The sequence below is a fragment of the Epinephelus moara genome, chromosome 3 (genome assembly GCF_006386435.1).
Source record: "Epinephelus moara isolate mb chromosome 3, YSFRI_EMoa_1.0, whole genome shotgun sequence".
NCBI classification, from domain to species: Eukaryota; Metazoa; Chordata; class Actinopteri; order Perciformes; family Serranidae; genus Epinephelus; species Epinephelus moara.
In genome coordinates this window covers 883,855-888,701 of record NC_065508.1, presented here as the reverse complement: position 1 = coordinate 888,701, position 4,847 = coordinate 883,855, and the positions used below count along the sequence as shown (strand labels likewise).

At 42.4% G+C, this 4,847-nt stretch overlaps 1 protein-coding gene across 1 annotated transcript in view; it reads left to right on the top strand.

Moving 5' to 3' along the window:
* The window catches only part of LOC126385651 (glutamate receptor 1-like), a 92,764-nt gene that overhangs the window by 42,047 nt on the left and 45,870 nt on the right, over window positions 1–4,847 (top strand). The gene's annotated exons all lie outside the window — the stretch shown is intronic.

The following is a 4,847-nucleotide window of genomic DNA, read 5'->3' as shown; positions in this document are numbered from 1 at the left end:
CCAGGAACAAACTGGGAGGCAAAGATCCTCTCTGAGGAAGAGGGTTCACTTTGCTGCAGGGTTCACCTACGTATATTGTTTCTCTTCTGATACAGTCAATGTGTGCATCACAACCACTGTAGTGTGTTGCACAAAAGCTTTATAAGACGGTTACAGGCAGCAAACTTGTGGATGTCCTTTGTTTACATTTTCTGTAGCCACTTCATTTAAATTGTCTGCCTTGTGATTAGATTTAATTTAAAATATTTATTTTGTATGTGTTGGTCAGGTAATGTTAAATAAAAGTACATGATGACTAATGTGCTGCTTTAGGGCCAATTCTTAATGTGAACAGTATTTTTAATAGTAATGCACCAGGTCAGAGGGTTCCTTGTTAAATATACTTCGTTAGTTCTCAGAAAATATCTTAATATCCAGCAGATTTTGTATCATAATTGAAATATACTTGACTGAATCGATATTAAACTGAATTAAATCAAATCAAATCGTGAATTGTGAATCGTGAATCGAATCGAACTGAGTCCTTGAAAATCGAATCGAATTGATCTGGAAAATCTGAATCGATACCCAGCCCTACCAAGAACACTGCGATCATCTGCTGCTGGTTTATTGGAAGAAGATCTGGGACGTCCCAACGAACGCACGACCTGCAGATATCAGAGAAGCTGCTCGCTGAATATTTTAACAGGAAGCTAAAAATTTATCTGTTCACTTTAAGGGCCCATTTATGCTCCCTGTATACGAAAATGTATACGTCCGTTTCAAACGATGTTACCGTCACTGCCCACATACTTCCATGCGCCACTGCCCACATACTTCCATGCGCCCTTTACGTTGGCATGGATGTTAACCAATATATCCACCAGGAGTAGAGCTGCCACGATTAGTCGACTAATCGATGACTAATCGACTATTAAAATAATCGCTATTTTAGTAGTCGACTAATCGGTTTGAGTCATTTTTCCTAGAAAGTACTATAAAAGTACCCCAGAATACTCTTACTGCAGCTTCTTACGTTCAGATATTGGCAGCTTTACACACTCTCCCATGACAGTGAACTAAAACCCTTTGGCGTGAGTATGAAACAAGACATTAGATGACGTAATTTTGGGGTTTGGGTGAGACAGATCGACGTTTTTCAACATTTTAACACATTTTTCGATGAAATGATTAGTCGACTAATCGAAGAAATAATCGACAGATTAGTCGACAATGAAAATAATCGTTAGTTGCAGCCCTAACCAGGGGGCAGCCCAGCGTCAAAAGTTTATGACAACAACAAACTCAAAAACAAACATGGCGACTGTGGAGGAGATATTGATAATGTACCTCTTGTATAAAAGACAAAAACAGAGGCAGCGTTGTAGGAGGCGGTGGTCGGTGAGGCCGTTAAATACATCACGACTGGAGGACGGAGAATTCTTTTCTCTAGTACTGCCGATGAGAGAAATTGAATTGTTATTTCTTCTTCGTGTCTCACTAGAGCTACGTATCGGGTAGTGACAGCAACACTGCCCCCATGGTTCCCGGTGGTACTGCTCCGTTTGGCCCGTATCTGTAAGCTTTATGGAAACATGCAGAAATACGGACGAAACGAACGCAGAGCACGGACAGAAGGCTCCGTCCGTATCCGGATCCGTATTTAACGTTGAGCATAAATGAGCCTTAACTCGCGCTGACTCTCCTCATACAGGTCTGACACTCTTTACGCTTCACGCTGCTGCAGCTCTTTTAAAATCGTACTTGATTTAATGATTTCAAGTTTTACAACTCTATGATGTCATGACCTTTTAGGATTTATTTGATTTTATGATTTTTAAAATGATTTATAGTCTATGTTCATTCTGTCAGGTTTACATCAGATGCTGCTTTATAGATGAACCAACTCTGTCTCCTCATTGTGCTGGTGTAGGGGAGACCGGGGATGGTTGTAACAAAGGGATAGTTGTAACACTTTCAGTTTGGCCAATTAGAAACAAGCTGTGGTGACATCATCAACATAGTCCATGCCCATTTACAATTGGAGCTCACTGGTGAAGCCACATGTCTCTGAGTCCAAATTTGTCTGTTCTAGAGCCAAAAAACAGTTTTTCAGGTGAGAAACCAAACATTTTCAATTGTTTTTTGCACAGTGTCCATTGTGTTGCTAGGCATGGGGAGGGTTGTAACACTTCTTAAAAAGTGGGGATTTTGGGCCCACGAAGCCTGCACCCCAGGCATGGACATCTACATTTGCCACAACTGCCAATCAGATTAAAATAGGCTTAGTTTGCTCAGATAATAGTTACTCTTCAAAAGTGTTTATTGTTCAACTGTTCAAATGCTTTTCAGACGTCAACCTTTTTTGTATTTATGTTATACATTTATATTAATTTTAATATTATAATTATTGTATTTTTACAAGTTTATTGTTCCTTCTTTATTATTCATTGAAGTGCTTGAATACATTTAGCCTATTGTGAATCTTTTTTAAGCACAATATTTTAATTGTTACATCCATCCCCAGCTAGTGTTACAACTCACCCCGGTACTGGAGTACGTTGTAACAATATACCTCTTTGTATTTGACATTAATTTCCATAATCTGTGATGGTGTAGTGGAGGTCAAAGTGTGTGTTATTTATAGCAAACAAATATGGGTACCACGTATTAAAATTTAAGAGCTCTAACAAAAAAACCCACTGAGTTACACTTGCTCAAACAAAAAGTGTTACAATCATCCGCGGTCTCCCCTACCTTTTATCCAGAACAATGAGGCGGAGTAACGATGTGAAATTCCCGCCTTGAAAAAGCAGGGCAGGGGCGCCCAGGTCATCACGTCCTCACTGTGACCTCGTCACATGTCCACGTTTGGTCATGGACTTTCCACGTCCACATATGACGTCCAAGGTACTCTGGGTGTGTTGGTTGTTGACGTTCTGGGACGCCGTGTCAACTTCAGCCTGTTACATGCATTGTCTGTTTTCAAAATACACTTCTGTTTTCACAGGAAATGTACAGTTTGCATACAGTCTCTTTCAAAATAAAAGAGAATTTACATTTTTTTTTCCTTCAACAACACACACACACACACACACACGTGGTTGGGTTTAGGAACAAAGAACAGAGTTTGACTTTACAGTGTTACAGGACGTGAACACCGCTCTCTCAGGTGAAAGTTTGAGGTGTTAGTTGGACCCATCCCGCCTGCACACCCCAATCGGACTTTCGCCGACTTAACTTTCATCCTTGTCCTGCCACGTTTCCCGCTGACACCACTGCACCTTTTTTCATTGGTTTCTGACACCACCGCACCTCGCTGCCCAAGTGCCAGATTTTGATGACTTCAGAGTGAGACTGGGCGCCACATGGACAAAGGTATTGTGTTTGTTGCTGTGGCCACAGGTTCGATTCCAGTCCATCATCCTACATCAGCCTCTGCAGTCTGTCAGCACAGGTCTCCTCCACCTCTTCCTCCGCCTCCAGCTCCTCCTCCACCTCCTCCACTCAAACAAACTTTTAGAGAATTTAAAAAAGGCCAGTCTCCTGCCGCCGCCTCCTCCTCCTCCTCCTCCTCCTCCTCCTCCTCCTCAGCTGGGTCTATAGTCCATTTGACAGTTGGTGGCCGACTCTGTCTGATCTTATTGCCTGCTCCATCTGCCCAGGGACCGTCGGTGGAAGTCTTTCCAGCGTAATAGTGCGTAACTGTCGGCCCCGGCGGTGCAGTCTGTCTAATGTTATTGCTCCTCAACATCTGCCGAGGAGACGGTGGATATTTGTTGGGGGAGTCAGAGGGGTTTTCCTGAGGCTGAGCGCTCTCCTTTATGTCCAGTATCAGCACACACACACACAGAGCCCCCAGTGACGATGAGCGAAAACAATCGATAAACTTTAACACACATCGTCTCTGAAACACAAACTGAAGGGAAGAAGAGTTTATACAGCAGAGGAGGTGTTCATGAGCCACGTGTGCTCTGAGCTACAGAAACCGGAGGCAGTAACTGAGTACATTCACCCAGTTACTCTACTGAAGTACAGTTTACTTTACTTTATCCTACTTTATAAATCTCCTTTACTTCATTTATTTGACAGCTATAGTTACGAGGGATGTTCCTGTCGACTAAATGAAACTTTAATTAAGACCAGTCGACGAGTCTAAAAAGGCAAACACTCAAAGTCAAAATTTATCACAATTTATTGTTAAGTGTTTGAAACATTGTCCCAAAACATATCGTGTGCATTCAGCGCCCTCTGAAGCCTTTAATCACAATCTTCAACAATCATGTTGGATTTTAAATGCTGCTGAAGTACAAGACACTTTGTGCCGTGCAGTATGAATGTGAACCTGCACATTATCCGACAGCAACTCTTAAAGTTAACAAATAATATAACGTCTCAAAAAGATCCATTGCTGCTGAATTCATGTTCTAGATCAAAGTGTGCTGGTTTATGAGAGGACGTCTCTCCAGTTTAAAACTCCAGTCTACTGGAGCATTACCGCGGGGAGGGGGACTGCTGTCTGACCCCTCTGTAGCACCCACTAGTGGCAGGTGGCTGCATGACAGTTAAGCAGCCTTGTACAACACTGATTGACCTATGGCTAAGCCCCGCCCTCAAACGCAATGAGCCAATCACAGTGCGTATAGCCATTCCCATACACTGGGACATTCTCTGCCTGGACGTCCATTGAAATGCATTACAGAAAGTCAGTTAGTTCGGTTTTATGAGCTTTTTCTGAGATTTGAAGTTTAAAAATGGTCAAACGGTGTGCATGGGGTACATGCAACTCTGACACAAGGTATCCTGAGAGGCTGGGCGACCAGGTGTATTTTTACACTTTAAACCACATCTCAACCGAGAAAAAGTGT